The sequence below is a fragment of the Canis aureus genome, chromosome 25, assembly GCF_053574225.1.
Source record: "Canis aureus isolate CA01 chromosome 25, VMU_Caureus_v.1.0, whole genome shotgun sequence".
NCBI lineage: Eukaryota > Metazoa > Chordata > Mammalia > Carnivora > Canidae > Canis > Canis aureus.
This window is the reverse complement of record NC_135635.1, coordinates 34,311,534-34,331,868: the sequence shown is the minus strand read 5'-3', so window position 1 is coordinate 34,331,868 and position 20,335 is coordinate 34,311,534. Positions and strand designations below refer to the sequence as shown.

At 41.0% G+C, this 20,335-nt stretch overlaps 1 long non-coding RNA gene across 3 annotated transcripts in view; it reads left to right on the top strand.

Annotated features, from left to right (window-relative positions):
• LOC144297204 (uncharacterized) overlaps nt 1–18,417 on the top strand; it is a 39,885-nt gene extending 21,468 nt beyond the window's left edge. For 2 of the 3 annotated variants that reach the window (XR_013364288.1, XR_013364285.1), the window contains exons 2-5: nt 2,262–2,548; nt 8,775–9,004; nt 9,483–9,606; nt 17,863–18,417. This is a non-coding gene — a long non-coding RNA (uncharacterized LOC144297204). Of the gene's footprint in view, nt 1–2,261; nt 2,587–8,774; nt 9,005–9,482; nt 9,607–17,862 lie in introns of all 3 variants that reach the window. The other variant, XR_013364286.1, reaches the window with a different exon arrangement.
• Nucleotides 18,418–20,335: the final 1,918 nt, after the last annotated feature.

Genomic DNA, 20,335 nt, shown 5'->3' with positions numbered 1-20,335 from the left:
TCACATTTAGGTCTTTAGTCCATTTTGAGTTTATTTTTGTATATGGTGTAAGAAAGTGGTCCAGTTTCATTCTTTTGCATGTAGCTGTCCAGCATTCCCAACATCATTTATTAAAGAGACTTTTTTGCATTGTATATTCTTCCCTCTTTTGTTGAAGATGAATTGACCATATAATCATGGGTTTATTTCTGGGCTCTCTACTATGTTCTATTGATCTATGTGTCTCTTTTTGTGCTGGTATCATACTGTTTTGATTACTATAACTTTGTAGTATATCTCAAAATCTGGGATTGTGATACTTCCAGTTTTATTCTTTTTCAAGACTGCTTTGGCTATTTGTGGTCTTTTTGTGGTTCTATACAAATTTTAGGATTATTTGTTCTAGTTCTGTGAAAAAAGAACATTTGGTATTTTTAAAAAAGATTCTTAAAAATTTATTCATTTATGAGAGACAGAGAGAGAGGCAGAGACACAGGCAGACGGAGAAGCAGGCTCTCTGCAAGGAGCCCGATGTGGGACTCAATCCCGGGTCCTGGGATCATGCCCTGAGCTGAAGGCAGATGCTCAACCACTGAGCCATCCAGGCGTCCCGCTTTTGGTATTTTGATAGAGATTCCATTAAATTTGTAGATTGCTTTGGGTTGTATGAACATTATAACAATATTTGTTCTTCAAAAAAATGGGCAAAAGATTTTGACTGGATACTTCATGACAGGAGATATACAGATGGCAAATAAACTCATGATATATGTCCAACATCATTAGTAATTAGAGAATTGCAAATCACAATAAGATAATACCATACCCAGGACGCCTGGGTGGCTCAGCGGTTTAGCGCCTGCCTTCTGCCCAGGGCGTGATCCTGCAGTCCCAGGATCGAGTCCCACATCCGGCTCCCTGCATGGAGCCTGCTTCTCCCTCTGCTTGTATCTCTGCCTCTCTCTCTCTCTCTGTGTGTGTGTGTCTTTCATGAATAAATAAATAAAATCTTAAAAAAAAAGACAATACCATACCCCTATTAGAATGGCTAAAAACCCAAACCAATCCTATCTAACTCAACTGAAACTAAAACAAAACAAAAACTGAAAATGATAAAACACTGGTGAAGATGTGGAGCCACTAGAACTCCCATACATTGCTGTTAGGAAGCAAAATGGCACAGCCACTTTCGAAACAGTGCGGGCGTTTCTTATAAAGATAGCACACACTTACCAGTAATCCTAGGTATTTACCCAAGAGAAACAAAAACTTAAGTTCACACGCAAAAAAACTATAAATGAATGTTTGTTGCAACTTTATTCATAATCATCAGATACTAGAAACCAAAATGTCCATCAACAATGGGATGGATAAACAAACTGTGGTATATGCATACCATGAAATACTCCTTAGCAGTAAAAAGAGACAAACTATACACACAACAACATGGATAAATCTCAGATGCGTTTTGCTAAGTGAAAGAAGCAGATCTGAGTGACTACTGATTGTATGATTCCATTTATTTGCTATTCTCAGAGATCATTGGTTACCAGGGACTTGGGGTGAGGAGATGTATTGATTATAAAGAGGCAGCATAAGGGGATTATTTGGGCTGATGTAACTCTTCTGTATCTTAATGGTGGTGGTGGTATAATACTGCTGCTTCATTTCTGAGCCAAGAGAAGAGTACACATATTTTTTTTCCAATCTAGGGAGCTAACATGAGAAATCTTTTGCTTTCTGACTAAATTGGAGTAATTATATCTACTAGTTGAATTCTCTGAAAGGGCTTTTGTTAAAGCTCCAGCTGGAAATTTTAGAGTCAATGACAAGCCTAGGTCTCTAGAAAATTCTATCATAGATAAGATTGGTAGGCAGAATAATGGCTACCCAAAGATATCTATCACTTAGTCCCTGGAACCTGTGAATATTACCTGAAGTGGCAAAAGAGTCTTTCCAAATGCAATTTATGATAAGGATCTTGAAATGGGGAGAATAGCTTGGATCATCCGGGTGGGCCCAATCTAAATAAATGAATCCTTCAAAGCAAAAACAGGTATGGCCAGAAGGAGCCATGAGTATAGAAGACTGGTCACTCCTTCTCCCTCATCCCTGATTTGTTTTTCTCCATAGCACTCACTACCATGTAGTAGGCAGAATCATGGATCCCCAAAGAGGTACACACCCTAATCCCCAGAATCTGTGAATATATGTTACACGGCTAATGGTGAGTGACGTTTGCCGATGGAATTATGTTTGCTAATTTGCTGACCTTCAAACAGGGAGATTATTTTGAATTGTCTAAGTGGACCAATGTCACAAGGATCCTGCAAAGTAGAAGAGGAGAGCAGAAGGCATCAGAGTGAGAGGAGAAGAGGACTCAGCTTGCCCTGGTTGGCTTTGAAGATGGAGGAAGGAACAATGGGCCAAGGAATGCACAGCTTCTAGAAGCTGGAAGAGGCAAGGAAAAGGCTTCTCCCTTAGAGGCTCCAGAAAGGAATGCAGCCCTGCTAACACCTGGACTGCTGCCCCATGAGACCCATCTCAGACTTCTAGCCAATACTGCAAGGTATTAAGTTTGTGTTGTGTCAAGCCACTAAATTTGAGGTAATTTGTTATAGCAGCAATAGAAACTAATACATAAGAGGAATATATTACATGTCATATAGGAAACTTTCCTTTTAAATAGGAGGAAAATAGTTTTTTGAAGATTTTATTTATTTATTCATGAGAGACACAGAGAGGCAGAGACAACAGGCAGAGGAGAAGCAGACTCCTCGCAAGGAGCCTGATGCAGGACTCGATCCCAGGACCCCAGGATCACCCTGAGCCAAAGGCAGACGCTCAACCACTGAGTCACCCAGGTGTCCCAATAGGGGGAAAATATTAATGTTAAGCAGGTTTCCTGGTTCTTCATCTCTCAACTCTAGGCAGGTGATCTATTTGTCTACTTTATATTTTTTTAAAGATTTTATTTCTTTATTCATGAGAGACGCACAGAGAGAGAAAGAGAGAGAGGCAGAGGGAGAGAAGCAAACTCCATGGAAGGAGCCCGACATGGGACTCGATCCCAGGTTTCCAGGATCAGGCCCTGGGCTGAAGGCGGCGCTAAACCACTGAGCCACCAGGGCTGCCCTATTTGTCTACTTTAGAATCAGTCTCATTGTCAATGGTATCAGTTCTGATCCTGGCAGTAAACTTATGGGGGTATTTATTGAGAATAAGATTGAGTATTAAACTGCATTCCTGGGGCACCTGGGTGGCTCAGTCGGTTAAGTGTCTGCCTTCAGCTCAGGTCATGATCCCGAGATCCTGGGATGGAGTCTCACATCTGGCTCCCTGCTCAGTGGGGAGTCTGCTTTCTCCCTGTCCCTCTGCCCTGCACCCCCCCCCCACTTGTGCTCTCTCTCTCTCAAATAAATAAATAAAATATTAAAAACACAAAAACAACTGCAGTCCTGTTGCCTACACTAGTGTTCCTAAAAACACTTTCCTAGCTCCTGACCTCCTCTTGCACAGGGGACTTGACCCCATTCTGAACCCAGATGCATGCTATATCTGCCTCTGCCTCGAGGTCCATGTTCTGATCTGCTTTTCCTACACATTACATTACAAACTTGTGTCTGCCTAGGTCTCACATTTGCTTAACCCTGACATAACTTTTTCTTCCCTCTTCTTCTTGCCTGCTTGGAATTTTGTTTTGTGCCTGTGTGCCAGAGGGGGAAAATGTATCATAATGATGTACTGGCAATACCTCCCTTCTTGTCCACAGGAAGGCTGAATGCTTTGTGTGTTTAGCTCACTCTTAATTTGTTGAATTAAGCGGGATGACTATCAATGAAGGGAGTTAAAATGCTGAGAGAAGACCAATTTGCTCTACCCACCACAGGTTGAGGGTGATCCTTGGAAGAAACTTTTATGAGAAGGTTGCAGAGGCAGAAGAGATGGGTGAGCTATAAGCTGTAGAACTTTTGAGGAAAGAGAAACTCGATGCATATTTAAAAGGAAGGTTTCCTGTATGATGTGTAAGGTATTATTATTGTCTTTGCTTCCCTAAGAAACTCTCAATAAACGCTGGCTCTTTGGGGGTTTGGATGCGGTAAGTGCTGAGGGTGGCCTTAAGGCAAGGGAGGGATGACCCCAAACAGCCCAAGTAGTTTCAGGTGGCAAGTGAGGTGAGAGAAGGAGGTGGTCTTTCCAGTGGCAGGCCTTTCAGCAGGGTTTTGCTCAGTCCTCAGGGTTTCTTCAGAAAGGCTGCAGGGAGAAGCCATGCCTCAGAGCAGTCCAAGACAGAGAGACACAAGGGGACCTTTACCTGCCCTTTTCTGTCTCCATTTCCCTTGGCCAAGGTTCCCCCTATACAGAGCCAAACTCCCTAAACTTCCAGGTGGTGTGGTCTGGCCCCTCTGTGACCCCTCTGGAAATTAAGTTCACACATTGCTGCATGGCTGGTTCCTTGCAGTCTGGAAGTGTGCTGTGACTCGCATGGGTGGGGCTCTGATGGAAGAAAAGAACAGAAGAGGCAGTGGAGGGAATCTGAGAAGGCTGACAACATTTGCCTCTAGAACTGAGAAAAGCTTTTATTTAAATCTTGCTCCAAATTGTGAATTGTGTTTTTTTTGGTGTTTTGAGAGAGAAAGAAAGAGTGAGCTCAGGGTGGAAGGGCAGAGGGAGAGGGAGAGAGGGAGAATCTTAAGCAGGCCCCATGCCCAGAGCCCGAGTTGGGGCTCCATCTCATGACCCCGATATCATGACCTGAGCAGAAATCAAGAGTCCGAAGCTTAACTGACTGAGTTACTCAAGTGTCCCAATGAATCGTGTTTTGAAAGCTAATAAATATATGAATTGACTGAAAAAAAAATATATGAAATAACATTTCTTTTTCATAAAGACATACAAAAAACTACTGGGGAAACATTTCCTAAAGCTAGTTGACAATGCCCAGAAATCTTATCTTTAGAATTCCAGATTATAACCACAGCATCACAGTCCTACCTGATGGGAGCTTCTACCATTTTGGTTTTTTAAAAAAGTCAAGTTGTTTAAGTATTCAAGTAACATATATATATATTTTGACGAGTAAAAAAAAATTCAAGCAAAAATCAGCCTTCCAAGTGAAGGCGGTTGCTCTAGGCTTTTCTCAGCCCTTTCTTAACTCAGCCCTGAACTGAAAAAGGCATGATTTGATTGGCAAATTTGGGGAAAATAGAGTGGGCATGCGCAGTTCATTCTCATCCACTTTTCTCCTTGGAATCCTGCCGGCATGGGGTCTGCTCCAGGGGCAGGCTGACGCTCCCACCCACTGAGAGGCAAGTCGGCTTTGAACCAGAACTGCTGGCTCTTGCTCTTGGTGTAGGGAAGCTCTTCTAACTCAACTCAGCTTTATCGGGAGCTAAGTCATACTTTGGCCTTCTTCTTCCACTCCTTTATCTTAATTCATTTGTTTTGAGCTCAGAAAAGGAGGAAGGGTGGTATTTATTGGGTTCTGCTTCAGTGTTCCAACACTTCGTGCACTGGCCAGAAAACTGATGTGTGAGAAATAAAATGCACAATTAGGGAGAAGCAAATGAATACCCGTGGAGTGGCTGAGGCTTCTGGAGTGGCAAGGGATTGGCTTTGGCCCTGGGGTCTTGTTATTTAGTGTGTGTGCAGGACATTTCGATCTTGGCAGTTTGTATAGGCTTCTATTGAGCCAGGTAGGTTTTTATGGTGGTGCAGTTGGCTCTTAACAGTGGGGGCCTGGGAAAAAAAGACCCTGGAAGAGCCGCTCAGAAGCTGTAAGAGGGTCTTGGCAAGGGCGCAGGGGCCAGCAAGCTGAAGAGGCCTTAATAAGCAGTTACAAGCTGAGGCTAGGATTCATTGTAGGGAGAAAGAAAGTCTTTTCATATACTGCCCTGTTAGATATTAAAGGAGTAGAAAAATATTTGCTGTTTTTAAACTGTGGGGGCAGCTTGGTTCCCTTTGGACCACAGAGCACTAGTGAGAGATTGGTTTTCAATGTGCTAGTACTAGGTCTAGGTGGGTAATGTAAACAAACAGCCCCGATTTTAATTCCTCTTTTTTTTTTTTTTAATTCCTCTTTTATGTTGCTTTGAACTTCTTCAAGGGCAAAAGTGGATAGGCTAAGTTTGCGTTTTTGTGGCTTAAAAACCATGCCTTCTACTTGTCTTGAAGTTTGCTAGAAACTGGTTATTTAAATATGATGGAGAAATCCTCCCTAGGTGATGGTTTTCTTAGGCCTAAGGAATTTCATAGAAAGAGATGGTGGAAAAAGCCATTGCTGCAGGTGCCTGGGTGGCTCAGTGGTTGAGTATCTGCCTTTGGCATTGGTCGTGATCCTGGGCCCTGGGTTGAGTCCTACATCAGGCTTCCCAGAGGGAGCCCGCTTCTCCTTCTATGTCTCTGCTTCTCTCTGTGTTTCTCATGAATAAATATATAAAATCTTAAAAAAAAAAAAAAAAAAGCCATTGCAGCAGAGGAATAGAAAATGCTTCCTGGTTATCGTGGGAGCTCTGTTACTGGATGGAATTCACCTTCATTGCAACCCTACAGTGCAGGCACCTAAAGTTCACAAGGGGATGGAAGTTAAAAGGTTTTAAGTATCTGGATGGGAAAGAACAGCTCCATAAATAAGGTGTAATGATGGAAGGTATTGCCACTGCAGATTTCTGCCTTTACAAGAAGGCAACATCCCCTCAAATGCCTTGCTGCGGGTAGAGCTTCCTAGATATGGTAAATGCAAGGTACCATTGTGGGAAATTTCCTGTAGCTAGTAGTTTTCTAACTGGGTTTTATTATTTTTTAAAAAACTTATTATTATTAAATAAATAAATTATTATTATTATTATTTTTAAAAGATTTTATTTATTTATTCATGAGAGACACAGAGAGAAGCAGAGACACAGGTAGAGGGAGAAGCAGGCTCCATGCACTGGGAGCCCGACGTGGGACTCGATTCCGGGTCTCCAGGATCGTGCCCTGGGCCAAAGGCAGGCGCTAAACCGCTGCGCCACCCAGGGATCCCAAATTATTATTTATTTGAGAGAAAGAAAGAAATAGAAAACATGAGCGGGGGGGAGGGGTTGAAGGAGAGGGAGAAGCAGACTCCCCACTGAGCAGGGAGTCAGATGTGGGACTCAGTGGCAGGACCCTGGGATCATGACCTGAGTTGAAGGCAGACCCTTAGCAGACTGAGCCACTCAGGCATGCCCTAACTGGGTTTTATAAATTTATTTATTTTTATTTTTATTTATTTACGATAGTCACAGAGAGAGAGAGAGAGAGGCAGAGACATAGGCAGAGGGCGAAGCAGGCTCCATGCACCGGGAGCCCGACGTGGGATTCGATCCCGAGTCTCCAGGATCGCGCCCTGGGCCAAAGGCAGGCGCTAAACCGCTGCGCCACCCAGGGATCCCACTGGGTTTTAATGGATAGTCCATAGATTCTGGATTGTTGGTCTCAATCAACTTGCTTCTTGGTGAGGCTGCTGTCTCTGCAACAGTCTCTGGCAACCCAAGATACTGATTCTGGGTATTTTTCTTGAGATACCTGCTAAAAATCACTTATCTGGGTATGGTATATGTAGAGCTGGTGCTATGATCATTTTGCCTCTCCCAAATCTGTAGACTCTAGGAAAAAGCACATTACAGACTTGCTGGTGTAATTAATCTAATCTCTAATTGGGCCCTGTAGGAGCTGCCCCCATTCCAGTGAGATCCAGCTTAAGCTGTAGTTGCTAAAGATCTCCGACTCTACCCAGACATTGAAATCCCCTCCTGCTGAGACAGAGCAGAATAAAAAGTTGGGGCAGACAAATTTTGGACCTTAATTTCTTTGAATTTTAACCCACAAAAATAGGATTCATTTTATTTTGAACCTTACTTTCTTTGAACTTTCATGCCTCATGATTTGGATTTCATTCCTTGGACTTTAATTTTTCTGTAGACATTTGATCAAGTGAAGAAGTTTATGTTAAAAAATGTTTCCCCTCAATACTATTGGCATTTTGTTATTGAGGTTTTGTTGTGCATATTAATATTGGAATAGTGTAGTTTTGTCATTTAATTTCCATCCTGATCCTCTGATACGCTTTGCAGACAGCATGGACAAGCAGGATAAAAAATGGGTGATAGAAAAATGAAAATTTCAGCTTTGGATACAAAATGGCATTGGCCTATTTAATTAATGCATTATAAGGAACTATTTGGAACATTTTGTGAGTGAAATCTCTTTCCCATCAGTGTTCTTGGGAGGGGAAAAAGTTGGTCGATATAAGAGGAAGATGGGGCAGGACAGTTCTGATAGGCTGCTCAGATCCTCTCTTAAGAATGTCAGATACACCTCTGGTTGACATAGATTTAATGTCTATACCAGTGGTTTAAGAGAACAGAATTCAAGGGAATATTAGTGGGGGAATAATTCTTAACGAACTTTTTGTTTTTTTTTTTTTTTAAGATTTTATTTATTTATTCATGAGAACACAGAGAAAGAGAGAGAGGCAGAGACACAGGCAGAGGGAGAGGCAGGCTCCATTCAGGGAGCCCGACGTGGGATCAGGCCCTGGGCTGAAGGCGGTGCTAAACCGCTGAGCCACCCGGGCTGCCCAACTTTTGATATTACCTTCTGTCATAGGTTGAATGGTTCCCAAACATGTCCATGTCCTAATCCCCAGAACCAATGAATATGTTACCTTATGGGGTAAAAGGACTTTTCAGATGTAAATTAAGATCCTGAGGTGGGGAGGTTATCCTGGATTATCTGGTTGGCCTGATGTAATCACAAGGGTCCTTACACAGGAGGAGTTAAGAGTCAGAAGAAGGTGATGTGATGACAAAACCAGAATGGAAATGATGAGCTTTGGCAATGGAGGAAGGAGACACAAGCCAACAAGCACAGGCAGCCACAAATGACAAAAAACAATCAAACAACAACAGAAACAAAAAACCTGCCAGCACCTTGACTTTGCCTCAGTGAAATGGATTTTGGACTTTTGACCTCCAGAACTACTAGAAAATAAAGTTGTGTTGTAAGTAAGCATGTTGTAATTTGTTACAGTGGCAACAGGAAATGAATACACCTTCCATAGCGAAGGAACCTAACTTAGTAGATCTGTGTTCTTGGAGAGGGTAATGTAATCTGATTGGTAAATTCTGGAATAATAAATTGAGCATCATGGGCTTGGTTTCATTCTTCTTCTTCTTCGGGAGCCAGTCAGCCCAACAAAGCACAAGCTCTGCTTCTTGCAGGGCAGGGCCACCCAGGTTCGCTTGGGGCTGCCAGGTTCGGCTAGTTAAGTCTATATAATTCTGTGGTTCAGTAGTAGTAAGCTCATTTGCCTTTCATGCTAAGCTACATTCTCCAGTGGCTTTTATCAGAAAAGGTGATATTTTGGTTCCTATGGATCACTTCTTTGATTATTTCTCTCTGTGTATAACTTAAGCATGGTAAAAATGTGAACTTGAAGATAATAGATTGAACAAAAATGACGCAATCTTTTCTTCCAGCCCCAGATTTCGTTGAGGAATGGAAAAGATAGGTGAAGAGCATCACAACTGCCTGGGAAACAAGAGGGGGAACTTTCCAAGGACCAGAAATTGTGACAAAAATGCCTGCATGACATAGGACCAGGTGAAGAAGATCTACTATAGATAAAACTAGAATAGTGTTTTTTTTGCTGCAAAATATAGGAAAGACGCCCTGAATGCTCATCACCCCAAAGTGGTAGATGCTAGCAGCAGGAAAATGTTCAAAGTTCAAATAAATTGACTAATTCAGGTACCACAGCCAAGGATATCTAGATGGTTTGATCCCTCTTTACCACCCCTTCAGCCAGATGATGTAATAATGGTGGTGTCCATTTCCAGTGGGAAGAAAAATGGGAAGGATGGTGACAGTAAGAAAGATAAAGCAGGGCCCCACCTTCAGGGTCTGGGGGTATCTGGAAAGAATGAGGAGCACCCACATCAGAACACTTGCCACCAAAGTATAACCAGTGGTACCTTCCATCCTTCCTCAAAACAGGCTAAGAAAAGTGATGCATGGGGTACCTGGGTGGCTCAGTGGCTAGGTGTCAGCCTTCAGCAGTGGTGATCCCAGAATCCTGGGATCAAGTTCCTCATTGGGCTCCCCATGGGGAGCCTGCTTCTCCCTCTCCCTATGTCTCTGCCTCTTTCTCTCTGTGTCTCTCATGAATAAATAAAATAATAAAAAGAAAGAAAAATGATGCAATGATGTAAGTCTAACAGGGGCTATCTTCTATAGAGATGAGCAAAAAATTAAGAATGCCTAACTTGAAAGAAGGCCACCTTGGAAGAGAGAGGATATGCAACAGATGGTTAAACTTCCATTTGAGAAAATGGAGTTAGTAGAGCAAGAGGGTTGTAAAGCAAGAGGGCTTTATTTTATTTTATTTTTTAAAGATTTTATTTATTTATTCATGAGAGACACACACAGAGAGAAACAGAGGGGTGGAGACACAGGCAGAGGGAGAAGCAGGCTCCATGCAGGGAGCCTGACATGGGTCTCGATTCGGGGACTCCAGGATCACACCCTAGGCTGAAGGCAGGTGCTAAAACGCAGAGCCACCCAGGGATCCCTGGGGTTAGGGCTTTATAATAAGTTACGATTTGTGTTGTGAAATAAATGTGAAGGCGTAATACACATAAGTATGAATAAACTAGAGATTATGGTATCTGATTGTTGAAATAATAAATGGACTAAGTCAGGTTTGCTGAAAAACAGATAAATGAAATGGAAAACAGAGCTATAAAATTCTCTATATAGTCAAGATATGTGAGAGATCCAGAATTCTAATTTTGATCTAATAAGAGTTCCAGGGGCACCTGGGCGGCTCAGTCGGTTAAGTGACTGACTTCTGATTTTGGCTCAGGTCCTGATCAGGTCCTGGGATCAAGCTCTGCGTTGGGCTCCATGCTCAGTGGGGAGTCTGCTTCAGGATTCTCTCTTTCACTCTGCCCCTTCCCCCCACTTGCAGGTGTGCTCTGTTTCTCTCTCTAAAATTAAAAAAAAAAAAAGTACAGAGAAAAGAATATAGAGTAGGGGAAGAGAGGCATTTAAATAAGTCATTCAAGAGAGTCTTGCTTCCTCAGATAGAAGGGACCTACAAATAGTATGAAATTTATGAATAGAAAAGATAAGGAAAAAAAGCCTTAAAATCTTTTGGACAAAACAAATAGAATGCCTGCAAAGGAGGGAGACTCTAAAACATCAGATTTGTCCTCAATAGCACTGTATTAAAAAATACCAATGCAATAATTCCTCATAATTTCAAGGGACAATAACTTTTCTTTTAGCATTTTGACCATTTTTAATTGTACATAGAGGCATTGAGTATTTCACATTGTTGTGCAACCAATACTTCTATCCATCTCCAGACCTCTTCATCATTCTGCACTAAAATTCGATGTGTATTAATCACTAACTCTCCATTCCCTTCTTCCCCCAGCCCCTAGCAGCCACCATCCTTTCAGAAGAGACAATAAGTTTTTTATTTTTATTTTTTAAATTTTTATTTATTTATGATAGTCACAGAGAGAGAGAGAGAGAGGCAGAGACACAGGCAGAGGGAGAAGCAGGCTCCATGCACCGGGAGCCCGATGTGGGATTCGATCCCGGGTTTCCAGGATTGCGCCCTGGGCCAAAGGCAGGTGCTAAACTGCTGTGCCACCCAGGGATCCCGAGACAATAAGTTTTTTAAAAAAATATTTTATTTATTTGAGAGGGAGAGAGAGAAAACACAGGTGGAATGGGGTGATGGCGAGGGAGAAGCAAACTTCCTGCTGAATGAGGAGCCTGTCCTGGGGCTGGATCCCAGGACCCCAAGACCATGACCTGAGCCAAAGTCAGACACTTAACTGACTGAGCCACCCAGGTGCCCCAAGACAATAACTTTTAATTTAGGATTCTTTTTTTTTTTTTTTTAATTTAGGATTCTATAAGACTCAATAAAACAGAAGAAAAGAATGGGGATCTTTTCCTACCAGATAGCCACTTTTTATATGAAGCTTTTGTTATTAAAAGAGTGATAATAGTGCATGGATGGACAATTAGGCAATTAGGAACAAAACATAGGCTCAGAACAGACCCATCCATTTATGAAAACTTGATTTATTCAAAATGGACACTCTGGATCTATAGGGAAAGGATGAACTATTATATTACTGATGCTGGGATAACCCCTTATACATAGTTAGACACCTAGCTCACATGATATACCAAAAATGAGTTCTAGATAAGAATTCAAAGTGAAATGATGTCTGGGTGGTTCAGTGGTTGAGCGTCTGCCTTCGGCTCAGGTCATGATCCTGGGGTCCTGGGATCAGGTCCCCTCATTGGGCTCCCTGTGGGGAGCCTGCTTCTCCCTCTGCCTGTGTCTCTGCCTTTCTCTCTGTGTTTCTCATGAATAAATAAATAAAATCTTTTTAAAAAAACTATTCAGAGTGAAAAGCAAATTTTAGAAGAGAAAACGAGAATATGTTTATGATCTTGCTTTTTAGTATAAAACAAAGCCAAAAACAGAAACCATAAAGGAAAAAACTGATAAATTATTTTTAAAGGTTTATTTATTTACTTTATATATAGAGAGAGCATGAACAAGTGGGGAGGGAAGGGGGAGAGAGAGAGAATCTCAAGCAGACTCCTTGCTGAGCGTGGAGCCCAAAGCAGGGCTGGATCCCACAACCATGACATGATGAGTAAGCCAAAATCAAGAGTCAGTCACTTAATGGACTGAGACAGGTGCCCCCAAAATTGATCATTTCAACAACATTTTAAAAAGATTTTATTTATTTGTTCATGAGAGACACAGAGAGAGAGAGGCAGAGACATAGGCAGAGGGAGAGTATGCTCCCTGCAGGGAGCCAGATGAGGGACCTGATCCCAGGACCCCAGGATCACAACCTGAGCCGAAGGCAGACACTCACCACTGAGCCACCCAGGCATCCTAATTTCAACAACATTAAAAGGAAAATAATGTCTGCTTATTAAAAGTCACAAAAATTGAGAAGTTACACTTGAAAGAAGAGACTTGTAGCAGATACAATCCACAAAGACTGGCATACAGATTAGATAAAGAACTCCTACAAATCAATAAAATATAAATAACCCATTAGAAAAAGACAAAAATATAAACAAATTCACAGAAAAGGAAAATCAAATGACAAATAGAATGATCGACATTATACTAAGATTCATAAAAATGCAAATAAAAACGATAACGTGACTCAATTCTTTAGGAACTTTGGCAAAAATAAATACAAATATGATACCAATTGTTGGTGAGGGCATAGAGTCATAGGACCTATCCCTCCTCTGTACTTCTGGAGGGAAGTTAACTGGTATGTTCACTTTGGAGAACAATTTGGCAATGTCTGGAAGAGTTCCACTCAGAGGCATTCACTCTAGAGAAAATCTTGCCATAGAAAGTCAGCAACGCTCGGACAAGAAAGTTCAGAGTGACATTGTTAAAATAGGAAAATGAGAAACATACATTAGAAATATATGGCAATGAGTAGTTAACTTGGATTCTATTTATAAAAAGATTACTATAAATGAATCTGTTTAGATTGTGATTAAACTTGAGCTACAGATTCAGAATAGGGAGGACTTTTACAAATGTAAAAAAATGAATGAAAAAAAAACTGTCCAAAAGAAATACATTCAGGGGATCCCTGGGTGGCGCAGTGGTTTGGCGCCTGCCTTTGGCCCAAGGCGTGATCCTGGAGACCCGGAATCGAATCCCACATCAGGCTCCCGGTGCATGGAGCCTGCTTCTCCCTCTGCCTATGTCTCTGCCTCTCTCTCTCTCTCACTGTGTTCCTATCATAAATAAATAAAAATAAAAAAAAAAGAAATACATTCAGTAAGATATCATTTATATAAAATTTAAAACCAAAAGAATAATATATATTGTTTCAGGATACATACAGAGTAGTTAAAGCCTAACAAAATGCATGTCCTGATAAGCAGGACAGTGTTTGCCACTAGAAGAAGAGGAGAATGTCATCACTAAGAAAACAGCAGATCAAAAAAGTAACTATAAAAGATTTGAATCAGACAATTAAAATCTTTTTTTTTTTTTTTTTTTAAGATTTTATTTGTTGATCCAGAAGGGAGAGAGAGAGAGAGAGAGGGAGAGGCAGAGACACAGGCAGAGGGCAAAGCAAGCTCTATGCAGGGAGACTGACGTGGGACTTGATCCCCGATCTCCAGAATCAGGCCCTGGGCGGAAGGCGGTGCTAAACCGCTGAGCCACCTGGGCTGCCCAAAATCTTTTTTCAAAAAAGATTTTATTTATTTATTCATGAGAGACCCAGAGAGAGACAGAGGCAGAGACATAGAGAAGCAGGTTCCATGCAGGGAGCCCGATGAGGAACTTGATCCTGGAACTCCAGGATCACACCCTGAGCCGAAGGCAGGCGCTTAACTGCTGAGCTACCCAGGGTCCCAGACAATTAAAATCTTAATCAAACTTTGGAAACATATATAGCCCATATATGTTGGTATATATATCCAACAGGTAGAGAAATAGCATTTTCTTCAATTCACATAAAACTTGCACAAAAATTGAGCATGAATGTAGTAAGCCCATTTCCCAACCTGTATACTATGTAGGTCCTATATATCATGGGCCAGAGTTTGAGGATTGTAGCCTGACTCCTACTAGCATCCTAGTCTGAGTCTCTACATTCTTTTGCCCTCCTAAGATATGCAAATGTGATTTTCTAGATTTGCCACAACACCAAAAAGTTTGGGAAGCATAAAGAAAAGCTCAACAAATTTCAAGCTGCATGCAGTGATTACAGTGTAATAAGGTTAGAAACTGAGGATAAAAGGAACCATCCTCAAATCTATACACTTAAAAAAAATTTAAGAATAAGAAGAGACATTTAAGGGATGCCTGGGTGGCTCAGTGGTTGAGCATCTGCCTTTGGCTCAGGTTGTGATCTGAGGATCCTGGGATAGAATCCCACATCAGGGTCTCTAAGGCGAGCCAGAGAGGGGTCTCTGCCTCTCCCTCTGCCTATGTCTCTGCCTCTTTCTCTGTCTCTCATGAATAAATAAAATCTTAAAATTTTTTTAAATTAAAAAATAATAAGAGACATTTTAAAAACTCTTGGATTAAAAAAAACTCTTGGATTAAAATGAAAGTCGAAATAGAAGTAACAAATTACCCAGAATGGAACAAAAAAAGAACACTATATATTAAGAACTATGGAATGGGGTCGAAGAAGGAAATCTGTAGTTTGTTTATTTTAAATTTATTTATTCATTTTCCATAACGCCTCCACCCAGTGTGGGGCTTGAACTCAAGACCTTGGATCAATAGTCACATACTCTATCAACTGAGCCAGCCAGGTGCCCTGGAAATCAAATCAGTAGGTTTAAATGCACTTTTTTGGAAAACAAGAAAGACAGAAAATAAGTGCCTAGGCTTTTAACCCAAGAAGCTAGAAGAATAGCAAACCCAAAGAAAGTAAAGTAAAGAAAATAATAAGGATAAAATGGGAAACTAGGGAACATATGTCTTACTTTTTTTTTAAGATTTAAAAAAAAAATAATCTCTACACCCAACCTGGGTCTTGAATGTATAGCCCCAACATCAAGAGTTGCATATTCCACTGACTGAGCCAACCAGGTGTCCCATGTTATATTTTTATTTGCTAACCTGGCAACCCTAAAATTAATGAAAATAGAAAACGAAAGTAGGTTTTTTCTTGGGGGGGAAAACAAGCAATTAGGTAAACTTTTAGAAAGTTTAATCAGGGATCCCTGGGTGGCTCAGCGGTTTGGCGCCTGCCTTTGGCCCAGGGCGTGATTCTGGAGACCCGGGATCGAATCCCACATCAGGCTCCCGGTGCATGGAGCCTGCTTCTCCCTCTGCCTGTGTCTCTGCCTCTCTCTCTCTCTGTAACTATCATAAATAAATAAAAATTAAAAAAAAAGAAAGTTTAATCAAAGAAAGAAGATAAACTTAATTTTGGGATAGAAAGAGACACACTATAGATATAGAGGAGATTTTCAGAGTTATTAGAGAATACCACATGTAATTTAAGCCAATATATTTAATGAAATGGACAATTATTGAAGATAACCTAAATGTCAAAAATTAGATCCACAATAAGGGAAAAATCCGAATGTGCCAATAACCACAAGAGAAACTGAAATGATTGTTATAAGAATACCTACTGAAAAGGTACATGGTCCAAACATGGCCCATGTTTTACAATGAATTCTCTCAAGCAGTCAAAGAACAGATGATTCCCATCCTATCCAAGCCATTTCAGAGCACAGAATCAAATGGAAAGCTATGTGATTCATTTTATAATCCTGATGAAAAGGACAACACAAGAGAAGAAACAGGCTCAGTCCTATATAGGAACACAGAAGAATCAGTGACTCAATAAGCAAATCTAATTTGGATGTGTTCTGAAAGAATAATGCATCATGATTATTTAAAATTTATCTTAGAATGGAAGAATAATCTAAATTAAAATTGTTAACTAATTTACCACATTAACAGATTCATTTAGCAGGGGTTTATTGAGTTCCTATTACCTATTAGGTGCTGTACAGGAAATGGGGAAAAACAATGGTAAAACAACAGCCAAAAAAAAAAAAAAAATGTTCAACTGTATCTGCCTAAAACTCTACCATAACAATCAGAATTCTGTAAATCTTTCATTTAAGTAAAAATACAGTCACTTAAGTAATAGTAATTTCCTAAACTAAAAATGAGCAACCATTCAAAATTAATTTAGAAAAGAGATTTTTTTGGGACACCTGGGTGGCTCAGCAGTTAAGTGCCTGCCTTCAGCTCAGGGCGTGATCCTGGAGTCCCAGGATCAAGTCCCACATCAGGCTCCCTGCATGGAGCCTGCTTCTCCCTCTGCCTATGTCTCTGCCTCTCCTTCTCTGTGCCTCTCATGAATAAATAAATAAAATAAAATAAAATAAAGATTTTTTTCAAGTCTGCAGTTCAGGGACACCTGGGTAGCTCAGTCCGGTTAAGCTTAAGCACCTAAACTCTTGGTTTCGGCTCAGGTCATGATCTCAGTCTTAAAATCAAGCTCCTGCATCAGGCTGAATGCTGGGTGTGAAGCCTGCTTTAGATTCTCTCTCCCTTTCCTTCTACCCCCCTCCCCACTGTTATCTCTCTTTCTCTCTCTTAAAAACAAAACCCCCCAAAAAAGGTTCAGTAGTGGGTGTGATTGAAAGTTGAATCAACCCTGAAAAGAACTCACTACTGCAGGATACAGGATGGTAGAGTAAAATAGTACATAAGGGAATAAAAGGAGGCAAACATTTTGACGAATCGGTATTTCTTGTTGTTTCTAAAGGATGTGGTAGGCTAGGGCCAAAGGATTGGTGTGGTCCATACATGCTTTCTGGAGAAGCAGGAGGAAGAAGAGGTCCCCCTGGACACACTGGCAACATAGAACTATGAATTAGAGAATGAGGTGTGTCATAGTTAATTTTATTGGTCAGTTTGCTAAGTTGTGGTGCCCAGTTGTTTAGTCAAGCACCAGTCAAGATGTTGCTACGAAGGTCATTTTTTAGATGTGATTTACGTTTATATCAATAGACTCTGAGTTAAGCAGATTACTCTGAATAATGTGGGTGGGCGTTGTCCAATCAGTAGAAGGCCTTAAAAGCAAAGACAGGTTTTTCAAAAAGGCAAATCTGCCTCCAGATTGCACTGTCTACTACCACCTGACTTTCCAGTCTGCAGATTTCACACTCAAAATTGCAACATCAACTTTTCCCTGAATTTCTCGCCTGCCAGACTGCTCCACAAAGTTCAGACTTGCCTGCCCCACAATTGTGTGAGCCAGTTCTTTAAAATAAGTCTTTCTCTCTGTGTAGATCCTGTTGGTTCTGTTTCTCTGGAGAATTTTACTACAAGGCAGAAGAACACAGTCTTCGAGCAAAGAAAAGACTGAACGGAGAGGAATGAAAAGATCTGCTCTTAAATGAAGCTGAGGCTGTGTTGAAGAACTATACTGGACAATACTGTGTGTCAGATGGAAAGGTCTGAGTGATTGCAGGGAGGCTGAGTATGTTCTGGTGTTTTTACCCTCCTTGTTATGCCAGCAGCCAACTTCCCATATTTCTTTTCATCAGTTTTTTCCCATCAAATCTGCTTCATCATAGAATATAGAACTGGACCTGTGTGGTTTTTCATAAGTAGCCTCCAGATTTGCTTCTCCCCATGACTCTTTACAAAGGCTGGCATCTTGTAAGGATAACTCCACACCATCTTAATTTCTTAATATGACTAATCTCTTCAACAATTTTACATTTTCCTCCAATTAGTTTGTCAAGTTGTATAGTGAGCTTCCCTCCTTCCTCTACAATGCTTTCTGTTTTGTTTTTTGGTATTTGTTTGTAATTGTAAAATACACTTTACCATTTTAATCATTTTAAAGTGTGCCATTCAGTGGCATTAAGTGCCTTTGTCGTGTTGTGCAACCATCACCACCATCCATTTCCAGAACTTTTGCATCATCCCAAACAGAAGCTCTGCATCTGCGAAGCAAAAACTCCCTATTTCCCTCTCCTCCCAACCCCTGGTAACCACTATTCTACTTTCTCTCTCAATAAATTTGCCTAGTCGACTTACTTTATACAAGTGGAATAATACAATATTTATCCTTTTTTTTTTTTTGTAATCTCTACATACAACATGGGGCTTGAACTCATGACCCTGAGATCAAGAGTTGTATGCTCTTCCAACTGAGCCCCCCAGGGCCCCCCAATACTTGTCCTTTCTACAGTTGCTTTTTAGCTGAGTGAAAAGTTCTCCCAAGTGAAAAAATCACAAAATCTTCCAATAATTTTTGCCCACACCATCATCTCCAAAAAAACTCAGAAATTAGAACTTAGACTCATGTTTTCAGGCAACCAGACTACAGTTGTAAGCTTCTCCAGGAGAAGCCTGACACTCATTTCTGAGGCAGTCTGTAGCCCCTTTGTGGAGTTCACGTTCACCACAGACCAGCTTGTGTTGTGGTGGCTGTTGGCCCGCTGCACCACAGCAGACGCCTCCCCACTTTCTAGAACACTCCACAACCTTCAGCTGGAGCCAGACCTGCACTGGCATCTCTCAGTGGAGCAGGCTCAGGGTTCAGAGAGGCACACTGACAAGTTCACTCTACATTCCTTCTTCTCATCAACACTTGAAACATTAACAATTTATGGGGTGCCTGCATGGCTCTGTTGGTTAACCATCTGCCTTCAGCTCAGGTCATGATCGCTGGATGCTGGGATTGAGCCCTGCATCCTGCTCCCTGCTCAGTGGGAAGTCTGTTTCTCCCTGTCCTTCTACACCTCCTGACTGCTCATGCTCTCTCTCACAAATAAATAAAAATAAATAAATAAATAAATAAGTAAAATCTTTAAAAGCAAAAAAAAAAAAAAAAAAAAAAAAAAAACCACCCTCCTCCCCAAACCTGTTAATGATTTGCTTTACTTTTTACTGAAAAATAAAACTGTTTAGAATATGACACAAAACAAATCATTATAACCACCACCAGAGTCAAGAAATAGAATCTTGTCAGCCACCCCAGAAATTCTTATATGTGCCCCATCCCCAACTCAATCACCTGCATTCCCTCACAAGTAGTCAGTCTTTTGATTTTTTTGGAACTACTTTATTGAGGTATAATTCACATACCATACAGTTCATGAATTTGAAGGGTGGAAGTAAATGGATTCTAGTATATTCCCAGAGTGGTACAACCATCTCCTAACTTTTATAGAACTTCTTCATACCCACTATATAGAAGAAAGGCAGGATAAATGTTTGTTCTGTCCCTTAATTTATCAGTTTTCAAGATATTAAATGAACTTTCTTACATACTTCAGAGGTGACTGGGTTAGTTGAGGTTTTTATGCTTTTGTTTTTGGGCATTTTGTTGTGGTTATTGTCTTGTTTTGTTTGTTTTTAAGTGGGCTCCATGCTCAATGTGGAGCTTAAACATATGACCTTGAGAACAATAGTTGTGTGCTCTACCGACTAAGCCAGGAAGGTGTCTCTGTTTTTCGTTGTGGGTTTTTTTCTTAAAGATTTTATTTATTTATTCATGACACACACACACACACACACACACACACACACACAGAAAGAGAGAGGCAGAGACATAGGCAGAGGGAGAAGCAGGCTCTCCATGCAGGGAACCCGATTCGGGACTTGATCCTGGGACTTGATTCGGGACTCCAGGATTGTGCCCTGGGCGGAAGGCAGGTGCTAAACCCCTGAGCCACCCAGGGATCCCCTGTTTTCGTTTTTTAAAACAATTGTACACTCATGGTTTTAAATATATTTGGTGAGTTTCAA